The sequence below is a fragment of the Podarcis muralis genome, chromosome 2 (assembly GCF_964188315.1).
Source record: "Podarcis muralis chromosome 2, rPodMur119.hap1.1, whole genome shotgun sequence".
In the NCBI taxonomy this organism is placed as follows: domain Eukaryota; kingdom Metazoa; phylum Chordata; class Lepidosauria; order Squamata; family Lacertidae; genus Podarcis; species Podarcis muralis.
Genome location: NC_135656.1, coordinates 107,461,626 through 107,484,289, shown reverse-complemented (window position 1 = coordinate 107,484,289; position 22,664 = coordinate 107,461,626). Strand labels below are relative to the sequence as shown.

Here is a 22,664-nt window from a genome sequence, read left to right as displayed (position 1 = left end):
TCTTTGGCTGCAGAGAATATAATCAATCTGATTTCGATGCTGCCCATCTAGTGATGTCCATGTGTAGAGTCGTCTCTTGTCTTGTTGGAAAAGCGTGTTTGTGATGACCAGCTTGTTCTCTTGGCAGAACTCTAATAGCCTTTGCCCTGCTTTGTTTTGAACTCCAAGGCCAAACTTGCCAGTTGTTCTTTTTATCTCTTGACTCCCTACTTTAGCATTCCAATCCCCTATAATGAGAAGAACATCCTTCTTTGGTGTCATTTCTATAAGGTGTTGTACGTCTTCATAGAATTGGTCAATTTCAATTTCTTCAGCACCAGTGGTTGGTGCATAAACTTGGATTACTGTGATGTTAAAAGGTCTGCCTTGGAATCGTATCGAGATCATTCTATCATTTTTGAGATTGCATCCCAGTACAGCTTTCGCCACTCTTTTGTTGACTATGAGGGCCACTCCATTTCTTTTACGGGATTCTTGCCCACAGTAGTAGATATGATGGTCATCCGAACTGAATTCGCCCATTCCCGTCCATTTTAGTTCACTGACGCCCAGGATGTCAATAATTATTCTTGCCATCTCATTTTTGACCACATCCAACTTACCAAGGTTCATGGTTCTTACATTCCAGGTTCCTATGCAATATTTTTCTTTACAGCATTGGACTTTCCTTTCGCTTCCAGGCACATCCGCAACTGAGCGTCCTTTCGGCTTTGGCCCAGCCGCTTCATCAGCTCTGGATCTACTTGTACTTGTCCTCCGCTCTTCCCTAGTAGCATGTTGGACGCCTTCCGACCTGAGGGGCTCATCTTCCAGCGTCATAACTTTTATATGCCTGTTGCCTATGTCCATGGAGTTTTCTTGGCAGGGATACTGGAGTGGCTTGCCGGTTCCTGCTCCAGGTGGATCACGTTTGGTCGAAACTCTCCACTATGACCTGTCCATCTTGGGTGGCCCTGCACGGTATAGCTCATAGCTTCTCTGAGTTATTCAAGCCCCTTCGCCACGGCAAGGCAGTGATCCATGAAGGGGTCAGGGTATTGGCAGAGATGATTTCCACAGATCCCGCTATGTCTCCTGTCCTTGTAATCCCTGCACGGTCCTAACTTCAGGAAGGGGAATGATGCTCTAATGCACAGGGCAGGGGGGCTTATTTCAACTTTATTTATTTACTTATTAAAACATTTGATTTTAAAAAATCAAAGTAGTTTGCAACAGTCATAAGTGCAGCCTTTCCCCTCCCCATGCAGTTCACCAACTAGCTTTGAAAAAATTGTGAAAAAATGTTTAATTGTCTGCATAAACTTGACAGCTTACAATAGCAGCTGCAGGCAGTGCTCCTCCTATCATAGCTGCAGCGACACCTCCCCCCCTGTTGGTGCAAACTCTCTGGTGTTCACATCTGTTGATGTTGCCTATCTGGCTGTTTTACGGTTGCCATATGTCGGAAGCAGTGTCCAAGCAGAAATCACTAAAAATATCCGTGGAAATCCAGACATATGGCAACCCATGTCAGCATTACTGTATTGGGAAATTTCCCTTAAAAATAGCTCAAAAACCTCTTTATTCTTTTCTCTCTTTTTTGCAATTATGTCCCAAAAATCAACAACCCTGGCTAATAAGAAGAAGAAGAATAAAAGCTCTACAACTTTAGTATCTAGATTTTTACTTTTTGAAATATGGCAACTCTAAAGTCTGCTTGGCACCTGCCACTCTCAGGAGGCTCACTAGAGGACCCTTTCTGCAAAGTCTCTACAATGCTGGATCTGGCTGCACTCTCAGATGCCTGTTATGGGGATGTGGCAGAGGGAAGGGTGCTCCTGGTTGTAGGCACAGCCAATCATGTTCTGCGGAACTCCGTGGGGATCAATTTACACCTTCTGTAAGAACCACCAATGTCCTTTTTAGACTCAGGGCATCTCAGCATTTTTCTTCTTTGAAGTAAACAACAAGTTTGGTGACTTAGAAGGTCAGGAAGGGACAAGACATGTAATCAAAGAAGCATGCCTTACAGCAGGTGCCTTCCTCCCTCCCTCCCTCCCTCCCTCCTTCCTTTCTTTTTTAACAGCAAATACCTTAATCTGTAGCCTGTGCAGTTCAGAGGGTCCAGGACAGCCGTGTATACAAGCTGCCCCATATGAAGAGAAATGCCCTGATGATCCACATACAGGACACCCTGCAGCCTGCGTCTTGTACAGAATCACTTCAAGTGAGTGGTCCTTCTTGTCTTTCTCTCCCCGTCCCCCTTATTTTCAGTGCATTTCCATGAGTGGCTGATGGGGCATGGCTAGTATGACTGGGTGAAGAGGAGGCCGGGGATCTTGCAACTTCAGTAGTACAAGTAGTACAATGGAAGCTTAGAGCTTCCATTGGAATGAGGTGCTTCTCTCGTTGTTCAAGCACCTCGTTCCAATGGAGCTCTAAGCTATCCTAATGCAGCCTCCATACGAAACCTGATTGCAAGCCTTCAGGAACATGACGGAACCTATTCCCCTGGAAATTCTTTGAAGCAACAATACCTGCAGGCAGTGAGAGAAACATGAATTTTCTAAGTTCACTTTTGATTCTCCAGTCAAACTCTAGCATGTCAAGGTACAGATGGGATCCTGGATAAGTCCATGTGATGCAGTCCACCTGGCTGAGGTATCTCAAGTCAGGGGCCACGTTGGGCCCTCTGGCCAGTGGCGTCCAAATTGCAGTGCTTCACCTAATGCCAGGGAAGAGTTGCCATTCATTCTTGAGGATAAGCAGCGGTGCTGGGTGCTATACCTGGGAACACTGGTAGCAAAAACATGCCCTTCAGCACAGACCTCCGTTTCCCCAGCTGTCACTGATGGGGACCTAGCAAGGGTGGATCCTGACATTATCATCAAGCATCTTTCACCAGTTACTAACAGTAACCCAGATACTTTTCTTTCTCTTCCCATCAGAAACTGGACGTGTGTTGCGCTACTACAAAAAATGCGGCTTCTATACCAGCGACTGCAAAACTCGAAAAGTCTACGATGACGTACCGGAAGTGCACGAGCTCCACTGCTGTAACGACAGAGACCACTGCCTTTGAAAGCAGTCTAAGGAGGATGCTGTATTAAAAGAACTCCTATGTGAACAAATGACTGTGCAATTTGTGTTACGTTGCTGTGTGGGGATGTCTATGTGAGTGGGCTCTGTGTGTGCCCAGTGGCGTGCGTGGGTGCAGGGTCTCAGCAGGTGAGTGGGTGGGCATCGCAGGTGAGCTGGGATTTCAACAAGGTTTCTCCTGGCTGTATGCCATGGCTGCATTGAGCCTGGTTCTTCAAACCAAGTGACATCTTCCTTATTAGAGGTTCAGCTACTATGACAACTTATTGCCTGGTATTTTCTGCCTAGGAACAAGTGGGTGGGACCACCTCACCACAACAATCCTTTCGCAGAGAGCTGATTAGCCAGAGAACGGGAGATTGACAGAAAAATATTCAGGATTCTCTCTCCATTGAAATTCAGTACTGGAGGTCGGGGAAAATAGAAAGAGTGTAGTTTGGGAATCTAGTGGATACTTAAGAATAAGTAGTAGTAGACCAGCCTCCACTGAACTTAGGTTTTTCATCTGGAGAAAGGTCTGCTTTCCGTTCATATCTTTCTGGTGAATGAGTGATTGGGAAAATCCAAAATTTTCTGCTGTGATAGAGGCCAAGCAAGAGGCTTCGAAACTCATTTCTTCAATTCATTGTAAAGTGGCTTTTTACTGAGGACTCTGGGTGAAGTCTTTTTGAGGGAAAAAGGTTCCATTTAATTAGTCCAACTTACCACCCTTGGGAGCTTCTGAGGTCCGTACAGAAATCCACTCAGTGGCTGCAGGGTCAGTAGCTGTGTGGCCTCCCAGCCCATTCACCTGGTAGCGCTGGTGAAATATGCCCTTTAGGTCCTCAAGTAAAATATACCCTTCTGTATCCAAACCTTTTAAAGTAAAAACTGGTCTTTGATCCAGGTCTAATGGTCCCTAGTCAGCTGACGTTTTGTGTGATGCAACAATCACGTATGCCTGACTGCAGCTTCCTGGTGGGGAACACATACTGCAATCCTTCCCCATAAGATAGCATCAGGGGCCCAGGGAGGCCTAGGACTATGAAACAACCATGTGAGTAGCACGTATGGGCCTGGCTGAAGCTTCCTGGTGGTGAACAAGTAATCCCTACATGTAAGAGGGTTGCTGAAGTCTGGGATACTCTGTACTGCATCCGGCTGGTTCCTCAACTTCAGCCCATTTGGATTTGTCCAAACAAGCAGTATATTATGCACCTAAAAAGCTCCTTGTGCCTTTCGAGCCTAGCAGGGACAGGTGCCCTGAGGAACAAAAAAGGTGCCTCTGAGCCTTATATAATGAAAGTCTTGTTAATTGAAAGGAATACACTTCCTTCCCATGGATACTAGAATCAGCAAGGGATACCCACATAACCTGAAGGTGTTGCTGTGCAATGCCAGGTCAATGATTCATAAGACCACTGCCATCCATGACTTGATCATGGATGGAGGACTTGACCTGGCATGTGTAACAGAGACTTGGTTGGATGAAGCAGATGGGCCTGTCCTTGCCGCTGCTTGTCCACCAGGTTTCTCTTACGCACAGCAACCCAGGTCATGTGGGCGGGGAGGGGGGGGGTTGCAGTGATTTTTAGGAAGTCATTAGTTTGCACCAGGCGTCCTATTGGGAAGACCCAGTTTTCCGAGTGCATGTTCTGGAAGTTGGGCAATAGGGGCACTACAGGATTCCTTTTGGTGTACCGACCTCCCCACTGCACCAAGGATTCCCTGCCTGAGCTGCTTCAGATCGTGGCAGATGTTCTCCTGGAGACACCTAGCTTGGTCGTCCTAGGGGATTTTAACATCCATGCTGACACGACCTTACAAGGGGCCGCTCGGGACTTTGTGGAAAGCATGGCCTCCATGGGGCTGTCCCTGAATAAGTCTGGCCCAACCCATAGCCACGGACATGCCTTGGACCTGGTGTTTACCTCTATGGATGCTGGTGATCTGACACTAAGTAAAAGCGAAATGAAAGAAGTGCCATGGTCAGATCACTTCCTGGTGCAACTGGACTTCTCTGCGACCCATCCCCTCTGCAGGGAGGTGGGACCAATTCGGATGGTCTGCCCCCGCCACTTAATGGATCCAAATGGTTTCCAGAGAGTGGTAGGGGATGCTTTATCCCATGTTGATGGCCTTTCAGCTGATTCCCTGGTGGCCCGCTGGAATGTGGAGTTAACCAGGGCTATTGACTGTTTGGCTCCAAAGCGCCCTCTCCGATTGCATGGAGCCCGGACAGCCCCGTGGTTTTCCACGGATCTGAGGGCAATGAAACAATCGTTGAGACGGCTAGAGCGCCGGTGGCGGATAACTCATTCCGAATCTGACCAGACACAGGTTAGAGCTCAACGTCGAGCCTACCAAGTGGCGATAGCGACGGCGAAGAAGAATTTCTTCACCGCCTCTATTGCATCTGCAGAAAACAGCAGCAGGAGACTTTTTCAGGTGGTTCACAATTTAGCGGAACCACCTGCAACATCGGGGCCCAGTACGGGCCACATGTTCTCCTGCAATGATTTTGCAAAGTTTTTTGCAGATAAAATCGCTCAGATTCGGGAAGAAGTAGACGCCACCGTGGGAGCAGGGCCGGGGAGGGAGAGTGCTAGAGTCCTGTCTAGTCAAGTTGTGTGGGATCAATTCCAATCTGTTACCTCTGAGGATGTGGACAGGCTGCTTGGACGAGTGAAACCAACCACCTGTCTCCTGGATCCTTGCCCATCCTGGCTTATAAAAGATAGCAGGAAAGGACTGGGCGATGGGCTTTGTGGGGTGGTGAATGCTTCCCTCCGTGAGGGAGCCTTCCCAGACCCGCTGAAAGAGGCGGTTATTAAACCGCTTCTTAAAAAACCATCTTTAGATGTGGCCACGATGGCCAAGTATCGCCCAGTCTCAAATCTTCCATTCTTGGGCAAGGTGATTGAGCGAGCGGTTGCCGAACAACTCCAGGCACGCCTGGAAGAAGCAGACCATTTGGATCCCTTCCAGTCGGGATTCAGGCCTCATCATGGGACTGAAACTGCCTTGGTCGCACTGGTTGATGATCTCCGGCAGGCTAGGGACAAAGGTGAGAGCTGTTTCCTAGTTCTGCTGGATCTCTCAGCGGCGTTTGATACCATCGACCATAACATCCTTCTGGACTGTCTTCAGGGGCTGGGAGCTGGGGGCACTGTCATACAGTGGTTCCGCTCCTTCCTCCTGGGCCGTGTCCAGAAAGTGGTGGGGGGGGGATGAGTGTTCAGACCCCTGGGCTCTCACTTGTGGGGTGCCTCAGGGTTCTGTCCTCTCCCCCATGCTTTTCAACATTTACATGCAGCCGCTGGGAGAGATCATCACGAGGTTTGGGCTGGGTGTTCATCAGTATGCGGATGATACCCAGCTCTACCTCTCTTTTAAATCAGAACCAGTGAGGGCGGTGAAGGTTCTGTGTGAGTGTCTGGAGGCGGTTGGAGGATGGATGGCGGCTAACAGATTGAGGTTGAATCCTGACAAGACAGAAGTATTGTTTTTGGGGGACAGGAGGCGGGCAGGTGTGGAGGATTCCCTGGTCCTGAATGGGGTAACTGTGCCCCTGAAGGACCAGGTGCGCAGCCTGGGAGTCATTTTGGACTCACAGCTGTCCATGGAGGCACAGGTAAAATCTGTGTCCAGGGCAGCTGTTTACCAGCTCCATCTGGTACGTAGGCTGAGACCCTATCTGCCTGCGGACTGTCTCGCCAGAGTGGTGCATGCTCTGGTTATCTCCCGCTTGGACTACTGCAATGCACTCTACGTGGGGCTACCTTTGAAGGTGACTCGGAAACTACAATTAATCCAGAATGCGGCAGCTAGACTGGTGACTGGGGGCGGCCACCGAGACCATATAACACCGGTCTTGAAAGACCTACATTGGCTACGTTTCCGAGCACAATTCAAAGTGTTGGTGCTGACCTTTAAAGCCCTAAATGGCCTCGGTCCAGTATACCTGAAGGAGCGTCTCCACCCCCATCATTCTGCCCGGACGCTGAGGTCCAGCGCCGAGGGCCTTCTGGCGGTTCCCTCATTGCGAGAGGCAAAGCTACAGGGAACCAGGCAGAGGGCCTTCTCGGTAGTGGCGCCCGCCCTATGGAACGCCCTTCCAGCAGATGTCAAAGCGATAAACAACTACCAACTACCTGACATTCAGAAGACATCTTAAGGCAGCCCTGTTCAGGAAAGTTTTTAACGTGTGATATTTTACTGTATTTTTGGTTTTTATGGAAGCTGCCCAGAGTGGCTGGGGAGGCCCAGCCAGATGGGCGGGGTATAAATAATAAATTATTATTATTATTATTATTATTATTATTATTATTAGACGGCATCATTTGGAAGCTGAGCTCTAGGACATTCTGTACAGTTGGGTCAGTCCCAGCTCCAGCCAACAGAGCAGTTTGAAAGCGCACCAATGCAAGTAGATAAATAGGTACCGCTTTGGCAGGAAGGTACAGTGGTATCTCAGGTTAAGAACTTATTTCTTTCTGGAAGTCCGTTCTTAACCTGAAACTGTTCTTAACCTGAGGTACCACTGTAGCTAATGGAGCCTCCCACTGCCATTGCACCGCCGCCGCACAATATGTGTTCTCAGCCTGAAGCAAAGTTCTTAACACGAGGTACTATTTCTGGGTTAGCGGAGTCTGTAACCTGAAGCGTATGTAACCTGAAGCGTCTGTAACCTGAGGTATCACTGTACATGGCGTTTCCGTGTGCTCTGGCTTTTGTCGTGTTGTTCTGTTGCTCCAGAAGCGGTTTAGTCATGCTGGCCACAAGACCTGGAAAGCTGTCTGTGGTCAAACGCCGGCTCCCTCGGCCTGAAAGTGAGATGAGCGCCGCAACCCCAGAGTCGCCTTTGACTGGACTTAACCGTCCACGGGTCCTTTACCTTTTACCTTTTTACTGGGGTATCACAAGAACTTAGCATTGTTAAAATTAAAAGCTTTATGTTCTGGGCCTCAGAGCCCAATCAGCTTCTGAACTTGCCTGCCCTGGTGCACCATGCTCCTCTTTTGGTTTGCGTAGCTCAGTCAACCAAGAAATGTGGAGCTGGGCAGAGAACCCATTGAAAGGAACGGGCATGCCTCCACCAAAGATAGCATCAGAGGACCACTGAGGTATGGAACATTCTGTAGAGCATCCAGCTGAACCCACATCCCATTAACATTTGTTAAACAATCAGGACACGATGCACTTAACGGCTCAAGGAACCACCACCCACACCTCTGCTGCTCTTCAGAGCCACCCCAGAGCCCTCTTGTACCTTGAAGCCCATTAGAATGGGGCGAGCAGCCAAGAAGGCCCCTCTCGGCCTTATATAATGACAGTATTGAGCCTTAGACGTAGAGAAGTATTTGAGCTCTTCCTCCTCCATATTACCAGGAAGCCTAGTCCTCTGTCTCCAAGCAATCCCTCTTCAAAACAGTCTTTCTAATCAGACAGAGCTTTTTCCTTGCTAACATGAAGCCACGCTTGGCTCACGTCTGGCTGCTTGGAGTCTGTCTTTTGCTCTGCCTCAGCTATGGAGGTAAGTCCCACCTGCCAATGGAAAAACATGGTAGGCCACCAATTCAAATGTGCTGTATGTCCACCACCTATCTTCCTAAGAACTGGCGAACCCGTAAGCTTTTTTCTTTCTCTTTTCAGCTCTGGCACCTATTTGGGGATAATGATTGAAAGTCTAACTTTGGAAATAACGCAGACCTGGAGAAAAGTTTTGATACTATTAAGTGCCAGATCTATACAGGCATCATGACCCACCGTGCTTGGGTCAGGGTATTGGCAGAGATGATTTCCACAAACCCACTATGTCTCCTGTCCTTGTAATCCCTGCACGGTCCCAACTTCAGAAAGTTTTTCAGGGGAATGATGCTCTATTGCACAGGGCAGGGGGGGCTTATTTTAACTTTATTTATTTACTTATTAAAACATTTGATTAAAAAAAACACATAGTAATTTGCAATAGTCATAAGTGCAGCCTTTCCCTTCCCCAAGCAGTTCACCAACTAGCTTGGAAAAAATGGTTAATTGTCTGCATAAACCTGGCAGCTTAAAATGGGAGCTGTAGGCAGTGCTCCTTCTAACATAGCTGCAGTGACACACACACACACACACACACACACACACACACACACACACACACACACTGGTTGGTGCAAACTCTCTGGTGTTCACATCTGTTAATGTTGCCCATCCGGCTGTTTTAGGGTTGCCATACGTCGGAAGCAGTGTCCAAGCAGAAATCACTAAAAATGTTCGTGGAAATCTGGACATAGGGCAACCCAGGTCAGCATTATCATATTGGAAAATTTCCCTTAAAAATAGCTCAAAAACCTCTTTATTCTTTTCTCTCTTTTTTGCAATTATGTCCCAAAAATCAACAACCCTGGCTAATAAGGAGAAGAAGAATAAAAGCTCTACAACTTTGGTGTTACTTTTTGAAATATGGCAACTCTAAGGTGCTGCTTGGCACCTGTCACTCTCAGGAGGCTCACTAGAGGACCCTTTCTGCAAAGTCTGTACAATGCTGGAGCTGGCTGCACCCTCAGATGCCTGTTATGGGGATGTGGCAGAGGGGAGGGTACTCCTGGTTGTAGGCACAGCCAATCACGTTCTGCGGAACTCCATGGGGATCAATTTACACCTTCCGTAAGAACCACCAATGTCCTTTTTAGACTCAGGGCATCTTAGCATTTTTCTTCTTTGAGGGAAACAACGGGTTTGGTGACTTAGAAGCTCAGGAAGGGACAAGATATGTAAACAAAGAAGCAAGCCTTACAGCAGGTGCCTCCCTCCCTCCCTCCCTTCCTTTCTTCTTTTAACAGCAAATGCCTTAATGTGTAGCGTGTGTAGTTCAGAGGCTGAAGGACAGCCATGTGTACCAGCTACCCCACATGAAGAGAAATGCCCTGATGATCCAAGTACAGGACACCCTGCAGCCTGCGTCTTGTACAGAATCACTTCAAGTGAGTGGTCCTTCTTGTCTTTCTCTCCCCGTCCCCCTTATTTTCAGTGCATTTCCATGAGTGGCTGATGGGGCATGGCTAGTATGACTGGGTGCAGAGGAGGCCGGGGATCTTGCAACTTCAGTAGTACAAGTAGTACAATGGAAGCTTAGAGCTTCCATTGGAATGAGGTGCTTCTCTCGTTGTTCAAGCACCTCGTTCCAATGGAGCTCTAAGCTATCCTAATGCAGCCTCCATATGAAACCTGATTGCAAGCCTTCAGGAACATGACGGAACGTATTCCCCTGGAAATTCTTTGAAGCAACAATACCTGCAGGCAGTGAGAGAAACATGAATTTTCTAAGTTCACTTATAATTCTCCAGTCAAACTCTAGCATGTCAAGGTACAGATGGGATCCTGGATAAGTCCATGCGATGCAGTCCACCTGGCTGAGGTAACTCAAGTCAGGGGCCAGGTTGGGCTCTCTGGCCAATGGCGGCCCAATTGCAGTGCTTCACCGAATGCCAGGAAAGAGTTGCCATTCATTCTTGAGGATAAGCAGGGGTGCTGGGTGATATACCTGGCAACAGTGGTGGCAAAAACCTGCCCTTCAGCACAGACCCCCGTTTCCCCAGCTGTCACTGATGGGAACCTAGCAAGGGTGGACCCTGACATTATCGTCAACCATCTTTCACCAGTTACTAACAGTAACCCAGATACTTTTCTTTCTCTTCCCAGTGGTAACTAAACATGTGTTGCGCTACTACAAAAAATGCGGCTTCTATACCAGCGACTGCAAAACTCGAAAAGTCCACCAGGACGTACAGCAAATGCACGAGCTCCACTGCTGTAACGACAGAGACCACTGCCTTTGAATGCCGTCTAAGGAAGATGCTGTATTAAAAGAACTCCTATGTGAACAAATGGCTGTGCAATTTGTGTTAGGTTGAGTTGCTGTGTGGGGATGTCTATGCAAGTGGGCTCTGTGTGTGCCTAATGGCATGCGTGGCTGCTGGGTCTCAGCAGGTGAGTGGGTGGGCATCTCAGTTGAGCTGGGATTTCAACAAGGTTCCCCCTAGCTGTATGCCATGGCTGCATTGAGCCTGGTTCTTCAAACCAAGTGACATCTTCCTTATTAGAGGTTCAGCTACTATGACAACTTATTGCCTGGTATTTTCTGCCTAGGAACAAGTGGGTGGGACCACCTCACCACAACAATCCTTTCGCAGAGAGCTGATTAGCCAGAGAACGGGAGATTGACAGAAAAATATCCAGGATTCTCTCTCCATTGAAATTCAGTACTGGAGGTTGTGGGAAATAGAAAGACTGTAGTTTGGGGATCTAGTGGAAACTTGAAAGTAAGTAGTAGTAGACCAGCCTCCCCTGAACTTAGTTTTTACATCTGGAGGGAGGACTGCTTTCCATTCATATCTTTCTGGTGAATGAGTGATTGGGAAAATCCAAAACTTTCTGCCATGGCAGAGGTGGGGCAAGAGCCTTCGAAACTTCTTTCTTTCTTTCTTTCTTTCTTTCTTTCTTTCTTTCTTTCTTTCTTTCTTTCTTTCTTTCTTTCTTTCTTTCCAGTCAAAGACAACTATGGGGTTAGATAAGATAGCATCAGGGGCCCAGGGAGGCCTAGGACTATGAAACAACCATGTGAGTAGCACATATGGGCCTGGCTGAAGCTTCCTGGTGGTGAACAAGTAATCCCTACATGTAAGAGGGTTGCTGAAGTCTGGGACACTCTGTACTGCATCCGGCTGGTTCCTCAGCTCTAGCCCATTTGGATTTGTCCAAACAAGCAGTATATTATGCACCTAAAAAGCTCGTTGTGCCTTTCGAGCCGACCAGGGACACGTGCCCTGAGGAAGAAAGAAGGTGCCTCTGAGCCTTATATAATGAAAGTCTTGTTAACTGAAAGGAATACACTTCCTTCCCATGTAAGACAGCATCATTTGGAAGCTGAGCTCTAGGACATTCTGTACAGGGTTTGGCATCTCCAGTTGGATCAGTCCCAGCTCCTGCCAACCTAGCAGTTTGAAAGCACACCAATGCAAGTAGATAAATAGGTACCGCTGTGGCAGGAAGGTACAGTGGTATCTCGGGTTAAGAACTTATTTCTTTCTGGAGGTCCGTTCTTAACCTGAAACTGTTCTTAACCTGAGGTACCACTGTAGCTAATGGAGCCTCCCACTGCCATTGCGCCGCCGCCACAGAATATTTGTTCTCAGCCTGAAGCAAAGTTCTTAACCCGAGGTACTATTTCTGGGTTAGCGGAGTCTGTAACCTGAAGCATCTGTAACCTGAAGCGTCTGTAACCTGAGGTATCACTGTACATGGCGTTTCCGTGTGCTCTGGCTTTTGTCATGTTGTTCTGTTGCTCCAGAAGCGGTTTAGTCATGATGGCCACGTGACCTGGAAAGCTGTCTGTGGTCAAACGCCGGCTCCCTCGGCCTGAAAGTGAGATGAGCGCCGCAACCCCAGAGTCGCCTTTGACTGGACTTAACCGTCCACGGGTCCTTTACCTTTTACCTTTTTACTGGGGTATCACAAGAACTTAGCATTGTTAAAATTAAAAGCTTTATGTTCTGGGCCTCAGAGCCCAATCAGCTTCTGAACTTGCCTGCCCTGGTGCACCATGCTCCTCTTTTGGTTTGCGTGGCTCAGTCAACCAGGAAATGTGGAGCTGGGCAGAGAACCCATTGAAAGGAATGGGCATGCCTCCACCAAAGATAGCATCAGAAGACCACTGAGGTATGGAACATTCTGTAGAGCATCCAGCTGAACCCACATCCCATTAACATTTGTTAAACAATCAGGACACGATGCACTTAACGGCTCAAGGAACCACCATCCACATCTCTGCTGCTCTTCAGAGCCACCCCAGAGCCCTCTTGTACCTTGAAGCCCATTAGAATGGGTTGAGCAGCCAAGAAGGCCCCTCTCGGCCTTATATAATGACAGTATTGAGCTTTAGACGTAGAGAAGTATTTGAGCTCTTCCTCCTCCATATTACCAGGAAGCCTAGTCCTCTGTCTCCAAGTAATCACTCTTCGAAACAGTCTTTCTAATCAGACAGAGCTTTTTCCTTGCTAACATGAAGCCACGCTTGGCTCAGGTCTGGCTGCTTGGAGTCTGTCTTTTGCTCTGCCTCAGCTGTGGAGTTACAGATAGGTAGCCGTGTTGCTCTGCCATAGTCAAAACAAAAAAAATTCCTTCCAGTAGCACCTTAAAGACCAACTAAGTTAGTTGGTCTTTAAGGTGCTACTGGAAGGAATTTTTTTTGTTTCAGCTGTGGAGGTAAGTCCCACCTGCCAATGGAAAAACATGGTAGGCCACCAATTCAAATGTGCTGTATGTCCACCACCTATCTTCCTAAGAAGTGGCAAACCCGTAAGCTATTTTCTTTCTCTTTTTCTTTCTCTTTTTAGCTCTGGCACCTATTTGGGGATAATGATTGAAAGTCTAACTTTGGAAATAATGCAGACCTGGAGAAAGGTTTAGATGCTATTAAGTGCCAGATCTATACAGGCATCATCACCCTCCGTGCTTGGGTCAGGGTATTGGCAGAGATGATTTCCACAAACCCACTATGTCTCCTGTCCTTGTAATCCCTGCACAGTCCCAACTTCAGAAAGTTTTTCAGGGGAATGATGCTCTATTGCACAGGGCAGGGGGACATATATCAACTTTATTTATTTACTTGTTAAAAACATTTGATTTTTAAAAATCAAAGTAGTTTGCAAGTCATAAGTGTAGCAGTTCAACAACTAGTTTTGAAAAAATGTTTAATTGTCTGCATAAACTTGACAGCTTACAGTGGCAGCTGAAAGTGCTCCTTCTAACATAGCTGCAGTGACCACCACCCACCCCCCCAGTTGGTGCAAACTCTCTGGTGTTCACATCTGTTGAAGTTGCCCATCCGGCTGTTGTAGCGTTGCCATACGTCGGAAGCAGTGTCCAAGCAGAAATCACTAAAAATGTTCGTGGAAAGGCGGACATACGGCAACCCATGTCGGCATTATCGTTTTGGGCAATTCCCCTTAAAAATAGCTCAAAAACATCATTATTATTTTCTCTCTTTTTTGCAATTTTGTCCCAAAAGCTCAACAACCCTCACTAATAGTAATAGTAATAATAATAATAATAATAATAATAATAATAATAATAGCTCTACAACTTTAGTGTCTAGATTTTCACTTTTTGAAATATGGCAACTCTAAGCTGCTGCTTGGCACCTGCCACTCTCAGGAAGCTCACTAGAGGACCCTTTCTGCAAAGTCTCTACAATGCTGGATCTGGCTGCACTCTCAGATGCCTGTTATGGGGATGTGGCAGAGGGGAGGGTGCTCCTGCTTGTAGGCTGCCTGAGACGCAGCCAATCACGTTCTGCCGAACTCCATGGGGCTCAATTTACCGTATTTTTCGCCCTATAGGACGCACTTTTCCCCCTCCAAAAATGAAGGGGAAATGTGTGTGCGTCCTATGGGGCGAATGCAGGCTTTCGCTGAAGCCTGGAGAGCGAGAGGGGTCGGTGCGCACCGACCCCTCTCGCTCTCCAGGCTTCAGGAGAGCCCCAGCGCCAGCCCCACAAGGTCGGGGGACAGAGGGAGGCGGAACGCCGCCATCCCGCTGTCTCCCGAAGTGGTTTGGAGGCTGACGGCGGGGAGGCCCTGCCGCCAGCCCTGCAAGCTCCGGGGACAGTGGGGAGGCGCAGCGCGTCTTCCCGCTGTCCCCGGACCTGATCTGAAGGCGGGCGGTGGGGAGAAGAGCGCTTCTCCCCGCTGCCTGCCCCACAAGCTCCGGGGACAGCGGGGAGAAGCAGCGCGTCTCCCCGCTATCCCCGGACCTGATCTCAAGGCGGGCGGCGGGGAGAAGAGCGCTTCTCCCCGCTGCCGTCCCCACAAGCGCCTGGGGGGGAAATAATTTTTTTTTTCTTTATTTCCCCCCAAAAAAACTTGATGCGTCCTATGGGCCGGTGCGTCCTATGGGGCAAAAAATACGGTACACCTTCTGTAAGAACCCCCAATATACTTTTTAGACTCAGGGCATCTCAGTATTTTTATTTTATTTTTTTCTTTTAGAATTTTTATTGCAAAGTAAATACATCAATACCAAGCCATACATAAAGAATAATAGAAAGAAAAATAAAAAAATAAAGGGGGAAAGGGGGAAACAGCAAAGAAAAGTAGACCGTAAAAGAATAAAGAAAAGTATAATATTTCAATACAATAAACACTATTTTACAAAATAATAATAGTAATAGACTTCCATCACTCTCACACTGCCTTTCACGTTTCATATTTTATCTGTATTTCAGTATTACTTTCAATATATTGATTGATATATATATATATGTATATATGTATGTTTACCCTTTTCCATTCACGAGGTCATTCTAGACACAGCCAAATTTTTACTTTAGAACCTTGTCTTTCTAAATAATCATTCAAGCACTTCCTTTCCTTCTTGACTGTATTCATTGCCTTTAGTCTTATTATATCTGTCAATTTGGCCAGTTCCAAATGTTCACGTAATTTACATAACCATTCTTCTTTGGTCGGTACCTGGTTACCCTTCCAGTACTTAGCCACCAGGATTCTCACCGCTGATGTCACGTAGAGAAAGAATTTAGTATTTTCTCTAGAAATATCACCATTCAATACTCCCAAAAGGTATGTTTCTGGTCATTTGCTATGTGAAGTTCTTAGTAACTTTTTTATTTCTTCATGGATCATGTCCCAGAACTTTCTGATCAGCATTTTTCTTCTTTGAAGGAAACAACTAGTTTGGTGACTTAGAAGCCCAGGGAGGGACAAGACATGTAAATAGAAAAGCCTTTCTTACAGCAGGTGATTTTCTCTTTCTCTCTTTCTTTCTTTCTTTCTTTCTTTCTTTCTTTCTTTCTTTCTTTCTTTCTTCTTCCATTGACAGCAAATGCCTTAATCTGTAGTGTGTGCAATTCAGAGGGTGAAGGACAGCCGTGTGTACTAGTTTCGCCATATGTTCAAACGTGCCCTGATGATCCACATACAGGACATCCTGCAGCCTGCATCTTGTACAGAATCACTTCAAGTGAGTGGTCCTTCTTGTATTTCTCTCCCCCTTATTTTCAGTGCATTTCCATGGGTGAGTGGTGGGGCATGGCTAGTATGACTGGGTGCAGAGGAGGTCGGGGATCTTGCGATTTCAGCAGAACAAGAACTACGAGAGAAGCACCTCGTTCCAATGGAAGCTCTAAGCTACGCTAATGCGAAACCTGATTCCAAGCCCTCAGTCACATGATGAAATGTATTCCCCTGGAAATTCTTTGAACCAACAATACCTGCAAGCAGTAGGGGAAACATGAGTCTTCTAAGTTTACTTATAATTCTCCAGTCAAACTCTAGCATGCCAAGGTACAGAAAGGATCCTGGATATTCATCGAGGACTGGGGGAAATTTGTCGAATATCTGAAAAAAAACATGTGATGTGCAAACAACACTGGTGGGGTTTCAAACAGCACTGTGAAAACAGAGATATATTGTTAAAAACATAAACAGGAGTGGGAGGGAAGCTGAATGGCAATATACACAGAGAAATGCGTAAATTGAGAAGTAAATATGGATGATTCTCAGAGAACCCGAAGGAAGTCCAAAAAGTAACAAATTTGTGAAGATTTGCGAAATAGGTACAATTATATATATTTCTTTTTTTTCTTTTGTCTTGTTTTGTTTTGTATTGGAAAATAATAAAAATTATTTATATAAAAAAAAGAAAGGATCCTGGATAAGTCCATGTGATACACAGTGGCGTAGCGTGGGTTGTCAGCACCCGGGGCAAGGCAAGTAATTTGCACCCCCTAACCCGTGGATTTGCGCCCCCTACCCCGTGGATTTGCGCTCCCTAACCCTAACCCCCAGATGTTGCGCCCGGTGCGGCCGGCCCCCCCTGCACCCCCCACGCTACACCACTGGTGATACAGACCACCTGGCTGAGGTATCTCAAGTCAGGGGCCAGGTTGGGCCCTCTGGCCAATGGCATCCCAATTGCAATGCTTCACCGAATGTCATGGGAAATTTCCATTCATTCTTGAGGATAAATGGGGGTGTTGGTTGCTGTACCTGGGAACAGTGGTAGCAAAAACCTGCCTTTCAGCACAGACCCCCGTTTCCCCAGCTGTCTCTGATGGGGACCTTGCCATGAGCGGATCCTTCCATTATCATCACGCATCCTTCGCTAGATTCTAACAGTAACCCAGATACTTTTCTTTCTCTTCCCAGTGGTAACTAAACATGTGTTGCGCTACTACAAACGATGCGGCTTCTATGCCAGCGGGTGCAAAACTCGAAAGGTCCACCATTCTGTAAAGCAGTTGCATGAGCTCCACTGCTGTAATGACAGAGACCAGTGCCTTTGAATGCAGTCTAAGGAAGATGCTGTATTAAAAGAACTCTGATGTGAACAAAGGGCTGTGCGTTATGTTGCTGTGTGGGGATGTCTATGTGAGTGGTCTTTGTGTGGGCCCAGTGGCATGCAGTGGTCTTGGCAGGCAAGTGGATGGGCATGCTTTTTTAAAATAAAAAAATTCTGTGCCACATTTCAGCATTCTTGGAGGCCCAGGAGGAGGGGAGCTTGTCACAGCTGGAGGAGAAGACTCCCTGGCTTCTTCAGCAGTCCCTTGATCACCACTGCCGCCCTTTGCTTCAGCCTTGGAGTCTGAACTGCTCCCTGTCACAGGCTCTTCTTGCTCACTAAACCCTGTTGCCCCTTTAGCTTCGGACACCTCCTCTCACCAATATTCTACCTTTGACCTCTGTGTCCCACCACCAATCCCCAGACTCTGAGCCTTCCTCCTCTGGGGGTTCCCCCAGCTGGAGCCTCCCCACCCCTGCTGACAGCCCTCTTCATTACCACCTTGGGGAAGGGGCACTCTTCACAGTGACATAGCACTAACCTCATTGCTCTGGGAAACGTCTTGCCCTCAATTCATTGAACTGTTTCCCCTAACACACTCTGCCCATATTGTAGTGTGCTTTGTTTTCCCCTGTATGTTCAGGATACTTCTAACTTTTAGCAATCTGAATGCCACAGGTAACTAAATTCAAGGTGCTGCTCTCCCATGAAGGGATTAATCTATGCCGGCTCCCCACCCTTTCAGTGTTTCCCGATGCTGGTGACAGCTTGCAACAGCCTCCTGTGTGTTTCCGAGCACAATTCAAAGTATTGGTGCTAACCTTTAAAGCCCTAAACGGCCTCGGTCCAGTATACCTAAAGGATCATCTCCACCTCCATCGTTCTGCCCGGACACTAAGGTCCAGCATCGAGGGCCTTCAGGTGGTTCCCTCGCTGTGAGAAGCCAAGTTACAGGGAACCAGGCAGAGCGCCTTCTTGGTAGCGGCATCCGCCCTGTGGAACACCCTCTAATCAGATGTCAAAAAGAAAAGCAACTACCAGATTTTTAGAAGACATCTGAAGGCAGCTCTGTTTAGGAAAGCTTTTAATGTTTAATGGGTTATTGTATTTTAATATTCCGTTGGAAACCGCCCAGAGTGGCTGGAGAAACCCAGCCAGATAGGCGGGGTATGAATAAATTATTATTATTATTATTATTATTATTATTATTATTATTATTATTATTATGCAATGCGCCATCCTCTTCCTGGTGTCATGCCCCAATGAAGAGCTGCCACAACAACTGCCTCCACCACCAACACCACATAAGCATATAGAGTTTTATTGCAAAAGCGGAAGTCCTTGCACTGGCAGGACACTTAACTTAGGACCACCTCAGATACAACTCACAAGAGCACATCTGAGCAAAAACTGGGGTTGCCATATGTCTGGAAGCTTTTGTGTCCGGATCATCTTCACTATACACTTCAGTTGACTATTCCATGAGGCATCAAACACCCATTTTCATCACAGCAGGCAAAAGCGTAGATTTCTTTTCTGTCGTCGCTCAGGAATTTGCGCCTGCACATCTTTGTGGATTTGGAAATGCAGTTCCTACGTATATGTTTTATGGTATCTGTTTCGACTGTGGAGACAAAGGCCAAATGAACGTGCAGGATACATCCTCGGTACAAGTAGAATGCTAAGCCAGGCTGGTCCACCCATGCGGCAAGGGGAGGTAACCGCCTCAGGCGGCAGGATCCACGGGGGCAGCAGAACTGGCCTCCATCACCCACCACTGCTGCCACGGTGCCAATGACAGCTGCAGCATGCACTTTGAAGGCCACATATGGCTCCTTCTTGGCAGCTCCCATCACCATACTGCCTCCACTCTCAGTAATTAGGAGGTACTGCTGGTCTCCTCCCACCACCACAGGTAAAGGACCCCTGGATGGTTAAGTCCAGTCCAAGATGACTATGGGGTTGTGGTGCTCATCTCGCTTTCAGGCTGAGGGAGATGGCATTTGTCCACAGACAGCTTTCCAGGTCATGTGGCCAGCAGGACTAAACCGCTTCTGGTGCAATGGGACACTGACAGAAACCAGAGCATATGGAAACACTGTTTATCTTCCTGCCACAGCGGTACCTATTTATTTATCTACTTGCACTGGTGTGCTTTCGAACTGCTAGGTTGGCAGGAGCTGGGACAGAGCAACGGGAGCTCACCCCGTCACAGGGATTCAAACTGCCGACCTTCTGATCGGCAAGCCCAGGAGGCTCAGTGGTTTAGACCACAGTGCCACCCACCCCAGCAATAATTCAAAACATACAAAAAGTCAGAATGGTGGACTGAAATTAAAACAACACCTGGAGAGCCAAAGCTTCTCCACAACTGTTTTAGGGGTTGGAGCAGAGACAATGGCAAGCACCCTCGACAGAATCCTTACCATCAATAGTTATTAACTGCAAGCAATATCCATCACTTATTGTGCAATTGCTTCTTCTAGGCCAGCACTGCATGCTCACCTCCGGCTCCAGTTTGCAGACCTGGCAGTTGATTGCTACTGCTGTAAAAGAAATGCCTCATTTCAGCTCTTCCTGACAAGCAACCTGCCTAGGTGAGAAGGGTCTAAGAAGAGTTCTGCTGTGCCAGAAGAGCAGCCCCAGACATCCACCAAGCTCACCGTCTCGTTTTTTGCAGCGACAAGCTGGGTGCTTCCCAGAACCCTCCCACAAATTTATTTGCAACATTACTGCCCTGCCCATTCAGGGGCTGATAGCAGACCTTGGGAAAAATTCTAAGCCCCTTGAATGGGAGCTGAGCTATAAAAGCGAATCCCAGTTTCCAAAGCGCATGTGTCTGAGTTTTTGGGGTATGTGAAAGGGAAATAGCTAGCTAAGGGGAAGAAGTGTACTAAAAGTGGGTTCTTTGAAAGGGGGGAGAAAATAGATTGTGCCATTTGATCTATCTATCTATCATCTATCATCTATCATCTATCATCTATCACCTATCATCTATCACCTATCACCTATCACCTGTCGGTCTATATCTACCTGTCTGTCTGTCTGTCTGTCTATCTATCTATCATCTATCTATCTATCTATCTATCTATCTATCTATCTATCATCTATCTATCTATCTATCTATCATCTATCTATCTATCTATCTATCTATCATCTATCTATCTATCTATCTAATCTATCTATCTATCTATCTATCTATCTATCTATCATCTATCTATCTATCATCTATCTATCTATCATCATCATCATCATTATCTATCTATCTATCATCTATCTATCTATCTATCTATCTATCTATCTATCTATCTATCTATCTATCATCTATCTATATCTATCTATATCTATCTATATCTATCTATCTATCATCTATCTATCTATCATCTATCATCATCTATCTATCTATCATCTATCTATCTATCATCTATCGTCATCTATCTATCTATCTATCTATCATCTATCATCTATCTATCTATCTATCTATCTATCTATCATCTATCTATATCTATCTATCATCTATCGATCTATATCTATCTATCTATCATCTATCTATCTATCTATCTATCTATCTATCTATCTATCTATCATCTATCTATCTATCTATCTATTGGTCTATCTACAGTGGTACCTTGGTTCTCAAACTTAATCCGTTCCGGTGTCTTGGGCGAGAGGTCGGCAGAAAAGGAGTAGGGAGGGAAAGGCATAGTGAAAACCCAGGCACAAAAGAGTCTGCAGAACTGGAGGAGCTGGATGCTTGAGAATTGTGTGCGAAATTAAGTGTGCATAGTTTAAAACTGCAAGCTTGCTTCAAATTTTAGTTTAAAGAAACCATGTTGGACCTGATCCACTTAAACATGGCATGTTTTTAATGCTGGGAGCCGGCCAGAGTGGCTGGGGAAACTCAGCCAGATGGGCAGGATATAAATAATAAATTATTGTTATTATTATGGGGCAGCAGTACTAAGCAGAGTGCTTCATCGGCACACAGATTTCTCCTTGCACCTTTGAAATCCCCCCCAGGGAAACACAAAATCTGTTTCAGGGCTTTCTCCAAACTTTCCAGAGCAGCTTCTGTTTTTAGATGTCAGTGGCTCACCCTGAGACCTTACTGTAATCAATAAAAATAAAAATACGTTACTAACAGGAAGAATAAAAGGCTCAAATAATAGTTGGAACAATCCCCACTAGTTGGAGGTCTCCTTCTCCCCTCCATACCCAACGTATCACTGCATTCTCCTAGAGAGAACCTCCTGCAAGGGACCATGTTATCAGGAGGTCCGTTCCACACCATTTAGGTCTTTGGTGTGTTCTGGCACCTGCCTACCCTTTGGAATTCCCTCCCCTCCATTTTTAGGCAGTTGCCACCTCTGCTGTCTTTTCAGCACCTGCTGACTTTCTGAAAAAGTATCCCCCCCCCCCCAAAAAAAGGGATTCCGAGCACTGGTGTTGTAACTCCCCTCCTATCTCATAAGCGGGACTTACCTCCTAGCCCAAAGCAGAGGGTAACGCAAGCAGCAAGTAGCCAAAGCTTAGCCAAGTGTGGCCTCTGGGTCTGCATGGTGAAGCCGTAACACATCGTCCAGCCTGTTGGCATGGAGAAGGAGAAACTGACCTGACCTCTTGCTGCTGTGGACTCTGTTTTGGAGCTCACACCCCTGGACCTATGCTGCTCCTGGCAGTACAACCTGGCTTCACCACCGCCCGCAGCCGGACACCTGGAGGTCTCCTCCTACCTCTGCCAGTTATCCTATCCTGGCTGGGGACGTCTTGGCAGGAGATTTGGCCAGGGAGGGACCGCCCTGCCCACACAATAGAGGGCAGAACTTACCTGGGAATCCTCAGTCAGCTCCAGAGCTTCTCCTCCCCTGCCCTCCCTCAGTTAAGCCTTCTTTTGCAGGTTAACCTCTTCTTCATAGGTCAAAAGCATCTGTCAAAAGCTTATACTTAATTCTCGGTTTCTTCCCTTGCCAGACCAATTTCAAATGTCTCTTTTGCCATATATTGAATTGTCCTGTTCCGCTGATAATCGGGATTGTTTGAAATAAAAATAACATTCTTGGTAGCACACTCATTTTTATAGCAGAAATTCTTCCCATAAATGATAATTTCATTCTTCCCCAAATTTCCAAATATCTTTTGACTTCATTCCACACTTTTTCATAATTATCTTTATACAGATTTATATTTTTAGATGTGAGCCAGACTCCCAGATAATTTACTCTCTTTTTTTGCTATCATCATCATTCCTGTTTTCTGTT

The 22,664-nt window shown here is 46.7% G+C and overlaps 1 long non-coding RNA gene across 1 annotated transcript; it reads right to left on the bottom strand.

The window, feature by feature from the left end:
- Nucleotides 1-18,732: 18,732 nt before the first annotated feature.
- On the bottom strand, nucleotides 18,733-22,096 carry LOC144326726 (uncharacterized). Its single transcript, XR_013391702.1, has 3 exons — nucleotides 21,889-22,096; nucleotides 19,833-19,952; nucleotides 18,733-19,030 (listed from the first exon to the last, which is right to left on the bottom strand). It is a non-coding gene; the product is annotated as an uncharacterized LOC144326726 (long non-coding RNA).
- Between the last annotated feature and the right edge of the window lie 568 nt (nucleotides 22,097-22,664).